At 39.8% G+C, this 21,284-nt stretch overlaps 1 protein-coding gene across 2 annotated transcripts in view; it reads right to left on the bottom strand.

Moving 5' to 3' along the window:
* PALMD (palmdelphin) overlaps positions 1-21,284 on the bottom strand; it is a 70,668-nt gene that overhangs the window by 36,104 nt on the left and 13,280 nt on the right. The window contains exon 1 of one of the 2 annotated variants that reach the window (XM_050960969.1): positions 70-88. The exons of the other annotated variant lie outside the window; for it this stretch is intronic. The gene's annotated coding sequence lies outside the window, so the exon portion shown is untranslated. Of the gene's footprint in view, positions 1-69; positions 89-21,284 lie in introns of those variants that run through there. 2 annotated transcript variants of the gene reach the window in all.

The raw sequence follows: 21,284 nt of genomic DNA on the forward strand, positions 1-21,284 counted from the left end.
CACAAGCCACAATTCACTTTTCCTTATATGTATGTCCTGAATGGAAAAAAAAACCACCAATAACTGTACATAGTAAAGGAGTCAGATCCTCAGGCTTCAACAATCTGGCTAAGGACTACAGGGTCGGGCTCTCTACCTGAAGATCACCAGTATGCCTTTGAGAATTCTAGTGCTTGTGTTTTAACAGAGCTCTTGTATTGGGTGGCTATTCAGCTGAGCGGAATGAGATGTGTATATCTGTCATGTGCTTTGGAACTTGGTATTGTGCAGCTTAAGGGATGGTGTACATTTTCACCTTTCTGGTTATGTGACTGGGAGTGAGCCTTCTAAAATCAGACTAGGAAACCTCCAAAATGGGTGGAACTGCCTCAGATAAAATCCACTCACCGAAAAAATCCTAGCACATGCGTAAAAGCTGAAGCTGCGTACACATAAGATGTAATGTGAGTCTGGAATCACTTCAGCCCTCAGCAATGTGTAACTGTAATGTCTGCAAATACGCTGTATGCAAGGATCTGTCAGTGTCTCCACTCTTTTTGCACTTAATGCACAGACACTAAATACACTGTGATTCAAATCATGGGATCACTTCACATGTAATGAGTTGGTGCAAGGAAATGACTTTCACCAATGCTGAGGAGAGATGGATGAAACTATTTGCCTGTTGCTCTGACCTCTCATTCAGTGAATGGTACGTGTGTATATTTTTATGCTCCCCTGTGCCTGGGTTGTTAGACATAGGTGAGGTGCAGCACCAAACCTGCCTCAGTGCCACGATCCTCTCTCTTTACAGATGTGTAAACCTCCAGCAAGGACCTTGGTGTTTCACTATCTTTCCCTCACCCCATGTTCCATTCTGAGTCAGCATCACCAGTACTTGCCCATAGCTCATCACCTGGACTTTGCTCCTGAACCACATGCAAGATCCAAGCTGCTTCCAACCCTACCCCCTTTGCCTCAGGCTCCTGACTTCACACTCTTTATTCCCCTGGCTGGGTCCAAAAGCTGCCCACCTACATAACTAGCAGTACATCACCATAATGGATATAGACCAGCTACTGACAAATGCTGAGATGCAACAGAATTGACAGCTTACAAGTGATCTATCCAGTAAGTGAATCTTTCCTCTACAGATCCTGATAGGATTCAATACTTAATGGCATAAATATGGGATATGCAATCATTTGCCCATGCATCTGAGCAGTTTGCTTCCCTTCAGGCAGAATTTAGGGATGCATTAATGTCTTCAAGATCCACCTTGAACTTTTGTTCAAAACTTGAAATTAACTCATGTTCACTGTGTGATGAGAGAACTAATTTTTTTTGTTTCACTATTAACATGTTCTGCTCTTCCTGGTTTGGGTCAGCACCTAAAATTAAAAATACCACAAGAAAGGTGAAGTTTGCTGTTCAAAGCCCAAAGTATTGAGCTATCACAAGAGCCTGATTGTGCAAGTGTGGCAGGCCATGGAAGTTTGGACATGTCCAGATAAACATTCCCCTATGGATTTAAAAGAAAACAACTTAACTACCCCCATAGAACTTAATAATATCCCTGTTATAGAATCCTATAGTGAGAAAAATAATTTTCTGTAACATGATATACTTCTGTTGAACCGAATTACTTTTTCATAGACTCCTACTTGTTTCATCCTTATTAAAATCTATAGATCCCTTCTGGCCTTGTGAATCTGTAGAAATTGTCTTAAGTTTTGGATGCTTACCTGAGTTTTAGAACCATACCCATTCCTATAGGAAATTAATACTAATGACCAAGATAAAGAAGCCATTTGGGGCCAAATTCTGCCCTCTGTCATCAGTGGAATTTCATGGATGTAAAACCAGTATGGGTTCAAACTTGAGTTCAAATAACGCTTGATTTCCATGATTTTGCACCTCTTATAATCATTCACACCTATGGAAAGAGTGTACAAAATTTTACCATTCTGAACTGGTTTGGTAACACTCTCTGGAGGAATGTAAATGACTACACAAGCTGCAAAGCATTGGAGAACTAGGCCCAGGGGAGCTATTGATGAGATCTTTTTCAAGACCAAGCCCCAGAATAGCAATTACATCTAGGCAGACAACTTGTGTGCAGTGATTCTGTTAGATGTAGTTTGGGTGGCCAGCTGACAACCCCCAGGAAAACCAGCCTAATTTATGATCTATATTTTCATTATATGTGTATAGTAAGCTTGAAACAAAGATTTGAATGTTCTAAATCTATAAGCAATTTTTTGTGGAGAAGGAGTAGCTCTGAGAAGCCCCCATTCTATCCAAGCTATTGGCCCTGATTCTCCCTTTATCTGAACCTTTGTGAAATCCTTTGCATAGTGGGTGTAAAATCCTGCCACTTGGATTTGGGATATTTTATACTTAGCCCTGATGTAAATGACTGCCCACAGTGGATGGGAACAGAATCAGGTGTTCTCTATCTACCACACCTCCAGCTGAAAAGAGCTAGATGAGACTTCCTTTGGTGTCTATCAGTATCATTCAAACTTCAACTGTAGTAGATGCTATCGATGTATGGTAATATTTTCTTAAATTGCCTAAGTCCAATTGACTTTCAAAAGGAAGTAAGTTCCTAAATCACGTAGTCTACAGGTGGGATTTATTAAAAGTACTTTATTAGCAGTTAAGTGGCCATAAGGAGATGTACTAGCTGAGATTTAATGTTTTCTTTCTCTCATCTATGTTGCAGAGTTCAAGGTTACTCTGAAAGGGAAAGGCAAGTATGAGTAATGCTACTGGGCTCTGTAAGTGCCCATTATTATGAAAGTATTTAACTGTGTTTCTCAATTAACCTGTTGCTAGGTAGAATTTTTGGTTCAGCCACTAGGTTATTTTCCAGTTATGTTAATTCCTATTCTAAACTGGATTTACATGGCAAAAGAAGAAATGGGCCAGCTGTCACTTTGTCTGCCCTTAAGCCTGCTTTGCCAATAACAGTGCAGTAACCAAGACATTACATATTGTCAAATCAGTGGATCCAAACAGCTGTGCTTTCAGTCTGCAAGATTCCTGAAAGCTGATAGATAAAATTTCCTTTGGAAATATCTTACCTAGTCCATAAATTAAAGGGAAAAAAATCTTCTAGTGGAAAAGTGCATTTAACCTGTCTTTTCTATTGTGGGTGGTCATGTAATGTATATTTCTCTTTGGATGGACTGATATTTTGAGTTACTTAGAAAAGGGTGATTGTGCCACTAGATCTGTCATGCAAATCACATTCTTTTGTGTTCATCCCCTTTATTCATTTGTTTCCATTTTGCCATGGATTCCTAATGTAGGAGTCAGATTGCCTAATGTGTATCCAAGGCAAATGGTGAAACAATTGCATTATACAGTCATGTAATGAAGTGGGTGGGAATTTAGGGGAACAGAACATTATGATAAAAGTTCACAAGTGGGCCTGAAGAAACACATTCACAGCTGGAAATGAATATGGATCTTGTTTCTGAGATTTGTGCTCCTAAAAGCAAATTCTAAAGAGCAGCACAGAAAAATCATGCCACATCAGAACTGCACCAGCTGTCCCTTCACCCACTTTTCCATATCCTTGCTTATGGCTTTTAATGGTAATTGTAAAAATAGTGTTAAACTGTGTAATCCAGCATAACTGAAAATAGAAATGGGCCCTGAAAACTGAAATTGCAGTCTGAAGGGAAACACTAAACTAAATCAAAAGAGAATTCTGTATTATTGAGGTTATAAGCATCTCCTCTTAATCAACAGGTAATAACCCCTTTGTTTGTTAGGGAATAGACGTTTGACTACAGTTATAGGACCAGATTTGCAGTGGGTGTAAATTAGCAAGATCCCATTAACATCTTTATGTTTTTTTAAAAGCCAGTGAAGTGAGTCCAACTTACACCAGCTGAGGGTCTAGTCTCTCTTCTCTGCTAAGTGCTGTTATTGTTTTTAATAGAGTAAACTTGCCTTCACCATGAGTTTGTCTATATGTAGCTTTAAGTTTGTCTGTTTTGGGGGATGGGGGAGAGACAATAAATTCTAGAGTTGTGGGTCTCTCTCACTGAGAATGCCTTGCCACAGCCTTTTAATTAAACCAGAAGGCTGCTGCCTGGAGTGGCTTAGCTGACCATGAATGCCGTAATACCATTGAGGAGGACGTGGTCTCTTGCATAGCCAGGATCCAAGCAATTTAGTTCTTTAAAGATAACTAATAGAACAGGTAAGACCATTTTTATGGGAGATTGACAGGAAAAAAAACAATGTTGGAAGTCATGGTGAATTTATGATAAACAAAAGCAGCTTAGATAAGCATAAAAATCTTCTGGGCACTTTCTAAACAAGCAGTGCTAGGGGAGATCTGCCCATTAGCTCTGCGTATTCTTGCACAACACTGAGGAATGAAATTCAGCAGCTATACCCTTAGGCTACCCAGAATGTCTTTCAAGGTCAAGGGCCAATTTCACTGGTATTCTGAAATGCACTTTGGGCTGCTTCATCCAGCTGTGCTTTCACAGTGTTGTGGCATGGGTCAGTTTTCATCCAGAGATATGCCCTGATCATTTTACCCCATCTAGAACTTTTTTGTGGTTTATAGAGGCTCTTTCTGACCAACAAGCACACCAATGAACAGATGTTTCACAAGTAGGCCAGAACAACCTGCATATGAATTGGATATTTTGCAGACTTAGGCAATGAGAGAAGACTCATTTACAGAAACAAAATCTTAATTGCAAGGAATGGAAACAAATAACACAGGGACAATACAAAATGGGAGGAAGTTACCAATTAGCAACACCCAGGACATTAAAAGGAGTTTATTTTCATTGGATCTTGATACTGCCTTCGGAAAACACTTGTATCCACAAGGACCACAAACTGTGAGTGGGATTGGGAGTGGCAATGGTCATGAAAGGATTCCATAATAAGAAATGATCCCAAATATGAGTGAGCTTTAAAACTATTAGAAGAACTAGGAACATGTGGCTTTTTAAATATCACCTTAGAACATGGATAGTTCCTGGTGATGACTAAAGAGTTTATGAACATTATTAGAGACTTGTAATATTACATATTTTGAAAATGGAATGTTTTCCAACCATACCCATGGTATCATCAGGCTGGGAGATTTGCTCTGACTCCCTTTAGCTACTGTTAATTTGTTTGCAGATGTTCCCTATTTTACAATTACACTACAGTCTGTATTCTTAAAGGTACCTAGTAGATTTAACATATTACCCCATATTGGCTTTCCATCAAATTACGTAGTAATGTAAATCAATTTCTCTCTCTCTCTCTCTCCTTCTTAGGTAATAAGGGTGAAGTCCTGGCTCCAGTGAAGTCAGTGGAAAAACTCCTATTGATGACAATGGGGTTCGGATTTCACCCTTGGTGTCAGACTTTTCCAGAGCTCAGGTCCAGACTTTCAAGTGTTTAGTACCCAGCATAGACTCATAGACTTTAGGGTCAGAAGGGACCAACATGATCATCTAGTCTGACCTCCTGCACAAAGCAGGCCACAGAACCCTACCCATCCACTTCTATAACAAACCCCTAACCTATGTCCAAGTTACTGAAGTCTTCAAATTGTGGTTTGAAGACCTCAAGCTGCAGAGAATCCACCAGCAAGTGACCCATGCCCCACGCTGCAGAGGAAGGCGAAAAACCTCCAGGGCCTCTGCCAATCTGCCCGGAGGAAAATTCCTTCCCGACCCCAAACATAGCGATCAGCTAAACCCTGAGCATGTGGGCAAGACTCACCAGCCAGCACTCAGGAAAGAATTCTCTGCAGTAACTCAGATCCCATCCCATCCAACATCCCATCACAGACCACTGGGCATACTTATCTGCTGATAATCAAAGATCAATTGCCAAAATTAAGCTATCCCATCATACCATCCCTTCTATAAACTTATCAAGCTTAGTCTTAAAGCCAGATATGTCTTTTTCCCCCACTACTCCCCTTGGAAGGCTGTTCCAGAACTTCACTCCTCTAATGGTTAGAAACCTTCGTCTAATTTCAAGTCTAAACTTCCTAGTGTCCAGTTTATACCCATTTGTTCTTGAGTCTACATTGGTACTAAGCTTAAATAATTCCTCTCCCTCCCTAATATTAATCTCTCTGATATATTTATAACGGGCAAGCATATCCCCCCTCAGCCTTCTTTTGGTTAGGCTAAACAAGCCAAGCTCTTTGAGTCTCCTTTCATAAGGCAGGTTTTCCATTCCTCGGATCATCCTAGTAGCCTGTCTCTGAACCTGTTCCAGTTTGAATTCATCCTTCTTAAACATGGGAGACCAGAACTGCACACAGTATTCCAGATGAGGTCTCACCAGTGCCTTATATAATGGTACTAACACTTCCTTATCTTTGCTGGAAATACCTCGCCTGATGTATCCTAAAACTGTATTAGCTTTTTTAACGGCCATATCACATTGGCGGCTCATAGTCATCCTGTGATCAACCAATACTCCAAGGTCCTTCTCCTCCTCTGTTGCTTCCAACTGATGTGACCCCATTGTATATCTAAAATTCTTATTATTAATCCCTAAGTGCATGACCTTGCACTTTTCACTATTAAATTTCATTCTATTACTATTACTCCAGTTTACAAGGTCATCCAGATCTTCCTGTATGATATCCCAGTCCTTCTCTGTGTTAGCAATACCCCCCAGCTTTGTGTCATCCGCAAACTTTATTACACATTCCTGTTTTTTGTGCCAAGGTCAGTAATAAAAAGGTTAAATAAGATTGGTCCCAAAACTGATCCTTGAGGAACTCCACTAGTAACTTCCTTCCAGCCTGACAGTTCACCCTTCAGTACGACCCGTTGGAGTCTCCCCTTTAACCAGTTCCTTGTCCACCTTTCAATTTTCCTATTGATCCCCATCTTTTCCAATTTAACTAATAATTCCCCTTGTGGAACCGTGTCAAATGCCTTACTGAAATCGAGGTAAATTAGATCTACTGCATTTCCTTTGTCTAAATAATCTGTCACCTTCTCAAATAAGGAGATCAGGTTGGTTTGGCACGATCTACCTTTAGTAAAATCATGTTGTAACTTGTCCCAATTACCATTGACCTCAATGTCCTTAACTACTTTCTCCTTCAAAATTTTTTCCAAGACCTTACATACTACAGATGTCAAACTAACAGGTCTATAGTTACTCGGATCACTTATTTTCCCTTTCTTAAAGATAGGAACTATGTTAGCAATTCTCCAGTAGTACGGTACAACCCCTGAGTTTACTGATTCATTAAAAATTCTTGCTAATGGGCTTGCAATTTCATGCGCCAGTTCCTTTAATATTCTTGGATGAAGATTATCTGGGCCCTCTGATTTTGTCCCATTAAGCTGTTCAAGTTTGGCTTCTACCTCAGATGTGGTAATATCCACCTCCATATCCTTTTTCCCATTTGTCATCCTTCCATTATCCCTAAGCTCCTCATTAGCCTTATTAAAGACTGAGGCAAAGTACTTATTTAGATATTGGGCCATGCCTAGGTTATCCTTAACCTCCATTCCATCCTCAGTGTTTAGCGGTCCCACTTCTTCTTTCTTTGTTTTCTTCTTATTTATATGGCTATAGAACCTTTTACTATTGGTTTTAATTCCCTTTGCAAGGTCCAACTCTACATGGCTGTTAGCCTTTCTCACTTTATCCCCACATGTTCTGACCTCACTAAGGTAGCTTTCCTTGCTAATCCCACCCTTCTTCCACTCCTTGTAGGCTTTCTGCTTTTTCTTAATCACCTCTCTGAGATGCTTGCTCATCCAGCTTGGTCTACAACTTCTGGCTATGTTTTTTTCCCCCCTTTCTTGAGATGCAGGCTTCTGCACCTGCGATTTAAAGTAATTCCAGGCCTCCTCCACCTTTAGATCCACAAGTTCTTCAGTCCAATCCACTTCCCTACCTAATTTCCTTAATTCTTTAAAGTTAGCCCTTGAGAAGTCAAAAACCCTAGTCCCAGATCTATTTTTGTTTATTCTTCCATCTAGTTTAAACTGAATTAGCTCATGATCACTCGAACCAAGGTTGTCCCCTACAACTATTTCTTTTATGAGGTCCTCACTACTCACCAAAACCAAATTGAAAATGGTATCCCCTCTTGTTGGTTCTTCAACTACTTGGTGAAGAAATCCATCTGCTATCACATCCAGAAAAATCTGAGCCCTATTATTCTTGCTAGCACTTGTCCTCCAGTCTATATCTGGGAAGTTAAAGTCTCCAATGATCACACATTTCCCATTAGTGTTTACTGCATTAAAAATATTAAAGAGGTCTTTATCCATATCCAAATCAGATCCCGGCGGTCAGTAGCACACCCCAAGCACTATCTCAGGGGAGGCTCTAGTAGCTTTCTTTTCCAGTGTGATTTTTGCCCAGACAGACTCTGTCTTGTCCATTCCATCACTTCTTATTTCTTTACAGTTAACCTCCTCATTGATGTACAATGCTACTCCACCACCTTTGCCTTTATTTCTGTCTTTCCTAAATAGCACATAGCCTTCAATACCTGTACTCCAGTCATGACTACTATTTCACCATGTTTCTGTTATCCCTATGAGCTCCCTTGAAAAAATCCTGTTTTCCTTGCTTGCCCAAGCAAGCCCACACCCTGAATCTTCGGGAGGAAGAGCTCTGAGAGATTGTTGCTGTTGGTGGAACTCCCTTCCTGTTTCTATTCATAACCCAAATCTGTTATAGCTTTTAAACCAAACTAAAGAAACACTTGTTTGCCATTGCCTTTTTGATTATTTTAAAACTTTGATTATTTTGATCATGTTTATAGTAAAATGCCTTGTCAGAGTTCATAAAAGATGATATATAAATGTTACATTGCAGATTAATTTCTCTGTATTAGGAATATTTGCTTAGCATAGCACATCCTGGAGAGTATCTACTGTGTATATATCTGTGTTGGATCTATATTCAACATACCTGTTATTACACAGATTAACCAACCTCAAAAAGTGATTGTACTAACTGAATCTTGTCCATACTTTTTTAGGATTATTCAATAAACTGACCAAATATATTCAATTTTTTTGAATCATTTCCATGGTTTACCATATATTCCTTGGCAATATAACAATTAATGGGCCATAAATACCTGGAAAAGCATTTATATATTTCTGAAAATGGAAATTCATCCAAAGAAACTAACAAATGGTTTCTATTTTGTATTTAAATGTCCCACTTCAGCTGAAACTTTAGTTTAAAACAAGTTGCTCTTCTGATATGAATATAAGTTTTTTTTTTAAATAGAAATTGTTCAAGTGCCTAGATCAGGGACAGGCACTTTTTATGTAAGATAGCAGCCCCTGAGCATGTTGTGGAATGTGTTGATTGCAACCGAGCATTTTCCAGCTGCTGCAGCTCCATATAAGAATAGTGCAGGACTTCAAACTCCACAATGCCAACTGTGCTGGGAATATTTAGAAGCGCGCTTTGAGACTTAAGCCTTAGTTGTTGTAGTGGAGTTGTTTCATTTTAGCCGAAATCAAATACATTGTAAGTCAGGTCAAACCCTAGGGAATGGAGCAAAGCTCACATAAAAGCACTATGCTGCCCCCGCGCACACACATTAGAGGGCTTGAGTCTGAGCCTATGCAGCTGGGTTGCAGCTATTCAAACAGAGCATTGGGGGAAAGCAGATGCAGCCTGCTGTTCCCCTTCCATATGGAGTGTTGGCCCAGTAGATCAGTAGTGTGTGGATGCACAGTAAGGGGCTGTAGAGATCCATTACCGAGATCTCCACAATGCTCAGGAATGAGCAGTGTCCCTCTGCTTAGGAACTCTGCTGATTATGGCCTCCATTTCATGGCAAATTGGTTTTAAGTCTTCTGCAGGTGTGTAAGGCAGGTCAGGATTTCTGTACAAAGCTTAGGGCTCAGTCCTAATAGTCGTACTTGGGCAAAATTCCCACCGATTCCAATGGGAGTTTTGTCTCAGCAAGAGAATGATTGGGACCTTAAGTAAATTATAAAACTCAGTGGAGGTGAGTGTCCATTCTCTTTCTCTCCAGCCCCAGACCTTTTAGATGTAACACTGATTGTGGAATGCTTAAACTTACTGAAAACATTCATGCAGTTGTATGGCCTGCAAATATGTAACACATATAGCTACATATGAAATAACGTCTTTGGATTATCTGCACTTGTGTTACAATGTATGGAGACTTTCCCAACAGTGCTTTGCTTAAACCTTCCCCTAGCTTCAAAACATATTGTACTTACTTTTGGAGCTTTGGTCAGCTGTGTAACAGTTGTCTAGCTACTGTGTACTTTCTTTATGCACCCAGCTGTTCATTTGAAATTTAAAACTGTTTGAAAGAATGGTGACTTCAGACATCTGTCAATCCCTACCATGCTCTCAGTTGTGCACTATCCTGTAGAGTGTGGGTGGTCAGAAAACCAGCTAACACGGGAGTCACTTTGCTTACTCTTTTCATAGTACTAAAGAGAAAAAAATAAATGGCAGGAGCTAATGCGTAACATTAATGTAAGTGGACCAGAACAAATTATTTGTAGCAAGTAACATTCTCTGCAAAGCAATCCTGACTCTTTTTTTGGCTAATGGATTCAGTATTGGTAAGTATTCACCAAATAGGCTGAGAATAACTTTCATCCCATCAGTCATTCTCAAAGAATTCACTTCAACTCTGCAGTGTTCTATATTTGTAATGCTGTTCATGTCACCTACATTACACAGGATTGTTTCTGCTCACTGACTGGATGATGGAATCTCTTTAAATAATGGAACAATGAATAGCATATCATTCATGCTAACATTTGCAAAGATTCATGAATACCTGAAATAATCTAAGTACTCGTGAACTACAAATGTCATCATCCCACAACTAACAGGAAATGGAACTTCTCACTTTTATTCTCCAAAATTATTCACAAATTACACAATTGTGTATTTATTTAACCAGCTTTTACTGTGGCCAATATCACAAAATAGTGAGAACTGTATAGAAGAAAAGAATGCACAGTTTAATGCTGTTGTCTAGTATTGTCCATTTATGCCTTATTATTAATTTCACAGACTAATTACTTACACCACTATGTCTGGTAACACGATAGCTAAGCACCAGATATTCATATTCCTCTCATGTTCATTGGCTGAAATCAGGAGACACTCCACTGAAGTCAATGGAATTATACTGGTTGTACACCAGTCTCTTTAAGAATAAGGCCCAGTAAATTACTCCCTAGGGCATTCTACTCTGGGTAAGGTATCCACTGGTTACATCCACCTTCCTTACAGCATTGTGGAGGCCTGGTAAATGGGGACAATAAGGATAAGATTCAGGATATGTTGACACTGAAGTCACAGGGTGTGACTGAAGCTTGTGGAGAGAAACCCAAGCTAGCTTTAATGTAGCTAGCTCAGGTCCCGATGCAGCAAAGCTGCAACTGCAGTGTAGATATACTCTCTATTTATATATTTTAAAAGTATGCAGTGCAGGTAGATTTAAAGAGGCTGGCTCCTAGGGTAAATCTGAGCCCAGGACTTGGCGAGTCCTAACCCTAACCCTAAATTTAAACTAGACTAAGAAAGCTAAAGTGTGACTTTTTAACAGCATCAATTTAGACAATGAGGCAAGAGGTGGAGGGCATTTCCTAGGACTTAATGACCAGCTGAAAGGACTAGATGGCTTAAAACACAGCCAAAGAGCCTCATATGGCCACTAATCCCCAGGAAATGCCCCACACCAAGGTCATTATTGTTATAAGCTGATTATTTTTAACAAATGTAATTGTATAGAATTTATTTCATGGCTGGTGCAGATCTTGAGAACTATTTCCTGTTAATCATCAGGCAGACTCCTGAATGCATCTCCCAGAGTTTATTTTAAAATTCCTTGTAGATCTCAGTACAGTATTGACTGACAAGGTTACAGGTTCTTTCCTGGATATTAATTGCAATACACAAGCCTGAATAAGTAAAATTAAATTGACTCTTAAGTCCCCAAACCACCTAAAGCTCTCATTCTGTCCCCTTTAAATATAAAACTTGGGTTCTATTCCTGGATCTGACACTGGCTTTCTGGGTGCCAATGGGTAAGTCACTTCATCTTTCTGTCTCTCTTATTTTGTCATCTGTAAGACAGTGATGATAAAATTTACTTCCTTTTGTAAAGTGCTTTGAGATCTATAGAATAAAAACATTATATAAGAGTGAGGTGTGATACAGGACTCTGCATGTGATACAGGACTCTTTCTCTACACAGTTTTTCATTATCTGCAAATTCTTCCCTCTTATAGATCTTGAAAAGCAAATAATCCCATTTGTCTTCAATAGGAGTATTTGGATGCTTAAAGTTAGGCACATGCTTACATGCTTTGCTAGATCAGGGCCCATTGGCAGAATTCCCCCCCAAAAGCCCTATGTGGGATATCCAGTCTGACTCCTTAATAGCATCAAAGTCACTAAATTCCATAAAGTCCACACATTCCAAGCCCCAGATTCAAATGAGAATTCTGCTCAAATAAAGACTATAGAAATGCACCCATTTACTAATAGATTTGTTTGATTTATTGTTATATTTTAGATTAATAGCATTCTAAGCAAATCGTATACTGATATTTTTGATCACATCAGTTTGGAATCTGTTTGTATCCCTTCAGAAATATTTGATCACAGTGAGGGCATGAGTCAATTTTTAATGCAATTCAGAAGTTTTGAGGGGACAGGAATGAGAACGATTGGACAGCCTTGGCTAAGATGTTTTTCAATTTAACAGTTGAAGTTTTCTATTAGAGGACTGCATCCTAACCTGGTAGTGAGATGCAATCTTACTTCCTGTAATAAAGGTGTAGAGAGTATACAGAACACAACATAACTCTCATTCCCATGTGGCAATAGACAGCAGGAAGGCCAGAGATGAGTTGGCAAAATTAACTAGTTTCTAAGCTTGAAGCTCTACATTTCATGTAAGAGACACCTAGGGGAGTTTTCAAATGGCCCCCTTTGGACACTTTGCAGAGGATGTGAGCAAGTAGTTCTGGTAAACTCAGACAAGGAATTTTCAAAGTAGAATGAGATGGTGCTTTTTGTAAATCTAACCGCTCTGGGAGCCTGTTTCATTTATGTATTCAGTTCTGCTGGGTACCTAGGCACTGGGATTTTCACATCTTCACCACTAGATGATGTTGTGTTCTGCTGTTCTCCCTATTTCTAAATGCACTATCTTTCCCTGCTGCTCTAAGGTCACTCATTCAAGTCACCTCAGCAGTTTTCTCATGGGGCACCTGAAGCCTGCTGGGACAGTAAAATGGCCTCACCAGCCTCTAAATTTATGGAGCTTCAGAAATAGCATCAAATAAACAGGGAGAATTGATCAGCTTTCAAAAGTGAAGACAACTTTTCACACATTGCTGGAATGTAGTGGGAGTGGAATGTGAAGCGGATAAGAATCAGTTTCTACACACTGTCGCTCACCCTCTTAAAAAGTTTGGAGAAGCACAAATAACAACGTGGGTCTCGATCTAGGGGCTAAAGTGGGAGTTGAGCACCCAGGGAATTTTCAAAGCTGGTGTTTGGCTATGCCCAAATTGCCTGAGCACCTGTTACTTGCACCCATGCCAATGACCTGAGGAGTCGGAGTTGAACAGAAACCTGCCAGTTGTAAATTTGCACAGCACATCTGAGGCCAGCTGGGAGCAGGGTAAATTTATGTTATTTTAGGCACCTTTGGAGATTTGCCACATGCAGGAACAGGTGATGAGGGAGATATCAGAGAGGACGGGGACAGACAAAAAGAAGCTTATCTAAGGAGACTAAGAAACTTACACCAGAATGACAGAAATGCTCCTTCTCAAGGATGAGCTTCTGGGCAAATATTTATGAACCTTCTGTGCTGACAGTATGTAGAGTTTGTGCCTTCAGGTTATGTCCTGGATAAATGCTGTGTGGGTCTATGACAGAGTATAAAACTTGTGACATGGTCTTGGGTAGACAGCCACCATAACTGCCCATCTAGCCATGGAATAGGTATGTGGTCTATTTATTGGCTGTATTGTCTCCCCTTGATCCCTTCAGAACATGTGTGCTGTGCCCAGTACAGATGGGAAGAGATCCACGACAAAGAATAACTATATAATTTGGTGTTGGATCTCTCTATCCATAGGGAAGCTTAAACTCCTGTGGACTGTAGCCTTAAAGCCATCTCCTATGTACAGAGAGGGTCCATTGAAAGGGCAAGTGGCAAGAATTACTGCATGCTATGGTGACCCTGACTATTGCTGAGAAGGCATGGCTGCCCCCATGGCTCCCCCTGCAGCTCATACAGAGATGCTGGATGACTTCAGCATTGAGTATAGGCACACAAATATCACTCTATTGAGTGTGGTATGAGAACCTGAATAGACAGGGTAGAATAGCCTATATTCTGGTGTGACCTGTGCCTTAGGATGATGAAAGTCCTTCAAGGCTCATAGATCCTGTTAGGATGGTAAATGCACCTCTTCCTCGGAGCCCTGCTTCCCCTTCAGAGATATAGTCAATTATTTTTTGTCAAGGTCCAATTTTTTTGGTCAAGGTATAGTTAAGGCCCAGACTCCAGAGAAAATAATAATACTGATAATAAGTAAATATTTTTTTTCTGTTGGGGGGGGGTGTTTCAAAAGCGTCTGGTGGTCCGGATTTGGCTTGTGTATGCCTGTTGACTACCCCTGGCCTACTGGCTGCTATCTAAATTGTCTCATGATGTACCAGCCCCATGATTACATGCTGCACTAGAGACTCTTTCTGATACTGTTCCCCTAACCCACAGTATCTCTTCTCTGAGTTCCAGTCTCTTCTACCTCCTCTCCCTCACCTCTCCTATCCCATCCTCCTTCCCCATACTAATCCTATAAAACCTCAGCAAATCCTGTCTGCTTCTTTCTGTGTCTTTCAAGTGTGTGTGTGTGTGTGTGTGTGTGTGTGTGTGTGTGTTGGGCTGCTGTCTGGACACCGTAGCCTGTGCCTCCTGGCTTAATTGTATCTAGACTGCAACTAATTTTTAAGCAATTAGATCAGCCTTGGAGCTGTCCTGGGCCCTTCTGAAAAATCCTCTGTGGGCATCTGTCCACCAGACCATGCTTCCAAGCCACCTTCTTGTGGTTTCCAGCCACAGGGCTTTTTGTCAGTGTGGGTGCAATCAAATGCCAGCTTTAAAAATGCCACGAGCAATGAATGAGGGATAGACCTCAATAGAGTACTCACATAAGCAAGGCTATTAGGATTTGGTTTGTGTTGCATGGAGCCTTAAAAAATGAATCACAATTCAGTAATGTGATTCAAGAAAATGTTTTGACTTCATAAAGTTTTTTTTCTTAAGGTCCTTTTCTTGACTCAAAATGTCTCTGCTTAACTTGCTGTTTTAAGCGATAATTTAGTTAATTGTATAATTGTTGCAGGTAAAATTTGTGTGTAATGCAGTTATGGAAACCATTTGGTGCAGAAGATAGAGACAGCTGCGTTGCTTTTGTAGTTCTAACCCTCGATTTTTATTTGCTTTCTCCTCATGTCACCCTCACTGGATCCTATAACATCATATCAAGATTAATTTATCAGTTTATCTGAAATTTACCTTTGACTTTAATTTACCTGATCCACATTCTGAATGACTAGCCCAGGTGTAGGCAACCTATGGCATGGATGCTGAAGGCAGCACGCAAGCTGATTTTCAGTGGCACTCACACTGTCCGGTCCTGGCCACCGGTCTGGGGGTCTCTGCATTTTAATTTAATTTTAAATGAAACTTCTTAAATATTTTGAAAACCTTATTTACTTTTCATACAACAATAGTTTAGTTCTATATTATAGACTTATAGAAAGAGACCTTCTAAAAACATTAAAATGTATTACTAGCATGCAAAACCTTAAATTAGAGTGAATAAATGAAGACTCGGCACAGCACTTCTGAAAGGTTGCTGACCTCTGGACTAGCCAATAAACTTTGGTCTGGTTTATAATGAAATTCCTATTGTGAGACAATGACTAATTCTTTGCAACTCACGCACCTGGTCCCTAGTTAGCAAGAGCTTCAGATATGAAAGTTTAATAAGAATTGTTTTAATTCTCAGGTTTGTAAAGCTTTGATTATTCAATTATGTCGGCATTCAATCATCCTGAATAATTGGCTCTTCCTGAATAAAGGAAAAAGGTTTATAAGGACTCTTAATCCAGGTGCCAATTCTTCCTTTGAATTAGTGGATGTAGGATGACATTGTAAACAGAATAGGAACTGTGTGTCATGCGTTACCTTTTATCTGTAGGCTAAATTAGTAATCAGCCTAGTTTAATCTCTCTCCAGCCACAGAAGTTTACAGAGAAAATCTTTGATGGCATCTGTCTCCAATCTGCTTAATTATAAAACCATTAGATTTGTCTAACAAGGCATGTGCCCATGTGTGTCTCTGTGCGCGTGCACACATGTGTATACCAGTAGGTTCTGTTTCACATTCCCTATATTGATAATGTACAGTGTAAGGACAGATAAACTACAAACTTTTTGGGTTCTTCTTTGGGTTCCTAAAACACCGGGAAGATTCTTAACTGAAGAGATTGTTTCTCGTCTTCCTTTTGCCAGTTATGATGATATAGGGACAGTGTTTTTACGATTGCTCCCTGTGCAGTTCAGAAATGAAAAACTACTGGGAATATGCCTGTTGCAGATCTAGGAAAGTGACTCCTAAAAAAAAAATAAAAAAATCAAGTTTCTTGACATAGAAGATATAACGTAAAAGACAGTAGCTCTCTCATTATTATTATAGTTCCCAAAATTAAATACTTTGGTTGGAGCTAAAATAGCTGTTCAACATCCAAAATGCTTCATGTCACTGTGCAGTAGGAAAACTATTATGTATTTCAAATTATAAGAGGACTTTTGTACCATGAAATCTATTTGGCAGTGGTATGTGTTTTTTGTTTTTTTTCTAAATAGAAATTGATTAAAAGCAAACAACCCCAAAAACATTTAACACAATTGGCAAAGGCTTCTCTGATGTTAGATTTCTCAACTAAAGTGGCATGTGCTTTAGGATTAATTAGTCAGTGATGGAAAATTACTAGCATCTCTAAAAGTTTTTCTTTGTTGCATTACATTGCAAGAGTAAACAAATATATTGATGACATACACCTTATCTTCATAACTATGGGAAAGGCCTTTTTTCACTGCTTATATATCACGACTTCCTCTTGCAAACTGACAAAGCTTTAGAAAAGTTCATTGAAAACTGAAATTAATCTTCCTCCAGCACTCTGGGTGACCATGGTTAGAATTCAAAGTCCAGCAGCAGAAAGAAATGTGGCAAAGGATACCAGTGGAGGAAACAGTTTGCACATCTATTTCTTTTTCTATGCACTACAACTACACAGATTACCATATAGCTTTCTAGCTGACTATGTTACTCTTCTGCTGGACTTCTGTGGTATTAAAACCAAACCTGAAGTCTTGGCCTTGGTTCTCTCTCTTTTGGTGGGACTAATAGTCACTCTCTCTTCCCCCTAGATCTCACCCTTTTAACCATTCCTTGGAGTGTCAAGGGCTTTGATATTGCTGTCTTGCACAGAGGCCATTTATTAGTTTATTGGTTGGATGGGTGAGTGATTGGCTGAAGCAAAATGATGCATTTGTGGCAAAAACTCTGAATTACTTTGGACGTTGTTGTGTGAGGGGCAGTGGGGATGCCAAGTTACAGAGATGTGGAATTATGAAATCCACAGTGCTCTCAGATCAATGGGGCCGATGACACTTGGCAAAGCTATTATTTCAGGCTCTCTGCTGATGAAACTGAATATGTTAGTGTTTGAGATTTCTCTGAAATCATAAAGGCAAGAAACTATGATTTGTAACCTGTCCTTTAAATTGGCTTCTGTACCCAATGACTGGAAGTTAGCTAATGTAACGCCAATATTTAAAAAGGGCTCTTGAGGTGATACCAGCAATTACAGACTGGTAAGTCTAATGTCAGTACCGGGCAAATTAGGTGAAACAATCGTAAAGAATAAAATTGTCAGGCACATAGAAGAACATAAATTGTTGGGCAAAAGTCAACGTTGTTTCTGTAAAGGGAAATCGTGTTTTACTAATCTATTAGAGTTCTTTGAAGGGGTCAATGAACATGTGGACAAGAGGGATCCAGTGGACATAGTGTACTTAAATTTCCAGAAAGCCTTTGACAAGGTCCCTCAACAAAGGCTCTTATGTAAATTAAGTTGTCATGGGATAAGAGGGAAGGTCCTTTCATGGACTGAGAATTAGTTAAAAGATAGGGAACAAAGGGTAGGAATAAATGGTAAATTCTCAGAATGGAGAGGGGTAACAAGTGGTGTCGCCCAAGGGTAAGTCATAGGACCAATCTTATTCAACTTATTCATAAATGATCTGGAGAAAGGGGTAAAAAGTGAGGTGGCAAAGTTTGCAGATGATACTAAACTGCTCAAGATAGTTAAGACCAAAGCAGACTGTGAAGAACTTCAAAAAGATCTCACAAAACTAAGTGATTGGGCAACAAAATGGCAAATGAAATTTAATGTGGATAAATGTAAAGTAATGCACATAGGAAGAAATAACCCCAACTATACATACAATATGATGGGGGCTAATTTAGCTACAACAAATCAGGAAAAAGATCTTGGAGTTATCATGGATAGTTCTCTGAAGACGTCCACTCACTGTGCAGTGGCGGTCAAAAAAGCAAACAGGATCTTAGGAATAATTAAAAAGGGGATAGAAAATAAGATGGAGAGTATCTTATTGCCCTTGTGTAAATCCATGGTATGCCCACATCTTGAATACTGCGTACAGATGTGGTCTCCTCATCTCAAAAAAGATATACTGGCATTAGAAAAGATTCAGAGAAGGGCAACTAAAATGATTAGGGGTTTGGAATGGGTCCCATATGGGTTTGGAACGGGTCCCAGATGAGGAGAGATTAAAGAGGCTAGGACTTTTCAGCTTGGAAAAGAGGAGACTAAGGGGGGCTCTGATACAGGTATATAAAATCATGAGTGATGTAGAGAAAGTAAATAAGGAAAAGTTATTTACTTGTTTCCATAATACAAGAACTAGGGGCCACCAAATGAAATCAATGGGCAGCAGGTTTAAAACAAATAAAAGGAAGTTTTTCTTCACACAGCACACAGTCAACTTGTGGAACTCCTTACCTGAGGACGTTGTGAAGGCTAGGACTATAACAGCATTTAAAAGAGAACTGGATAAATTCATGGAGGTTAAGTCTGTTAATGGATATTAACCAGGATGGGTAAGGAAGGGTGTCCCTAGCCTCTGTTTGTCAGAGAGTGGAGATAGATGGCAGGAGAGAGATCACTTGATCATTGCCTGTTGGGTTCACTCCCTCTGGGGCACCTAGCATTAGCCACTGTCGGTAGACAGGATACTGGGCTAGATGGACCTTTGGTCTGACCTAGTATGGCCATTCTTATGTTATTTAACTTTTTTTTTTTAATTTTAAGGTCAGATTCTGGAGCACAATTCTTTGCTATGGGGGTGAATCCTGCAGAATGCAGAGGACCCTTGTCAAGGTTTTTTCCCCCACTTTGAACTTTAGTGTCCAAAAAGTGGGGACCTGCATGATCACTTTTAAGCTTAATTACCAGCTTAAATTTGGTATGCTGCCACCAGCCAGAAGTCTGTGTCTGGCACACTTCTGTCCCCCCAAAACTTTCCCTGGGGAACCCAAGACCCAAAACCCTTGGGTCTTAAAACAAGGAGAAATTAACCATCCCCCTCTTCCCCCCCCCCCCGACTCTCCCCTCCCTGGGTTGCCCTGAGAGGCTACAAACTCCTTGGATCTTAAAACAAAGAGGAATTAACCCTACCCCTTCCTTTCCCCCCACCAATCCCTGGTGAGTTTAGACTCAAGCCCTTGGATTCTAAAACAAGGAAAAATCAATCAGGTTCTTAAAAAGAAAGCTTTTAATTAAAGAAAGAAAAGGTAAAATTTATCTCTGTAAAATCAGGATGGAAAATGCTTTACAGGCTACTCAGATTTATATAGACTAGAGGGACTCCCCCCACCAGCCTTAGATTCAAAGTTACAGCAAACAGAGGTAAAAATCCTTCCAGCAAAAAGACACATTTACCAGCTGAGAAAACAAACATAAGACTAATCCGCCTTTCCTGGCTATTACTTACTATTTTGAAACATGAGAGACTGATTCAGAAAGATTTGGAGAAGTCTGGATGTACATCTTGTCCCTCTCAGTCCCCGAGCGAACAACGAACAAAACAAAACAGCACAAACAAAGACTTCCCTCCACCAAGATTTGAAAGTATCTTGTCTCCCTATTGGTCCTCTAGTCAGGTGTCAGCCAGGTTTACTGAGCTTCTTAACCCTTTACAGGTAAAAGAGACATTAACCCTTAACCTTCTGTTTATGACAACCCTGATGATAGGAAACCACAGACACAAACAGGCTTCTACAGAACTTGAGTGCCAACTTTGTCTCTAATGTTTACTAGGGACCACAAACAGTGTGACACACTAAGGCATATACAGATACCTAGTAGCTGAATAAAGAAATTAACATATTAAAGTATATATTTTCTAGTTTCAGACTTAGACTTCCTTTACTTCCATAGCCAGATTCCTCTTTATTTGCAGGGTCTCAGTCCCTATTGTCTTCTCTTTCTCGAGCTCCATTTCTCACTATCTTTATTGGCTTCCATTATTCTTTTCCCTTGCTCCTGTATTTCCATCTCTTCTACCTTGTCTCAGATGTTCTTTGCTATTAGTTCCTCTCCTTTAGTTCCCAGCACACATCCTTTTCCATTCCTTCCCTCAGTGGAGCAGCTTAAAGATATATTTACAAGTATGGTGAAATTGCATGAAAACTTGATTTTGTGGAAGGAAAAATAATTGATGTTGCCTTTCTCCTATTCCTGTCTGACCTTGACCTTAGCCTTTTGGATGATGGACTACATTTCTGCATGAAGGGACACCTCATTCTGGTGTCTCAGTACACAACATGATTTTCAGAGCTAGTGCTATTCTGAACTTAAAGCTCGGGAGCTGAGAATGTGAATATGACACAAATGCAGAGTACTCACTTACATATGTAGTCTCATGAAGCCATGACACTTGAATGACATTTTGTCATCTTCAGCCATCTCTAAGGCTCTCTCTTCCTAGTTTCTCTAGTGCAATTTTTAAGAAGTTGTGGCAACTCCTAATTTTCCCAGAGAGTTCTCAAATATCAATTTTTGGTTCTAATAAGGCATTTTCTTTGCCTTCCTCTGAAGAAACATCACTCTAGTGACTGATAGGCATGAGCAATACTGCA

The sequence above is a fragment of the Gopherus flavomarginatus genome, chromosome 7, assembly GCF_025201925.1.
Source record: "Gopherus flavomarginatus isolate rGopFla2 chromosome 7, rGopFla2.mat.asm, whole genome shotgun sequence".
NCBI classification, from domain to species: Eukaryota; Metazoa; Chordata; order Testudines; family Testudinidae; genus Gopherus; species Gopherus flavomarginatus.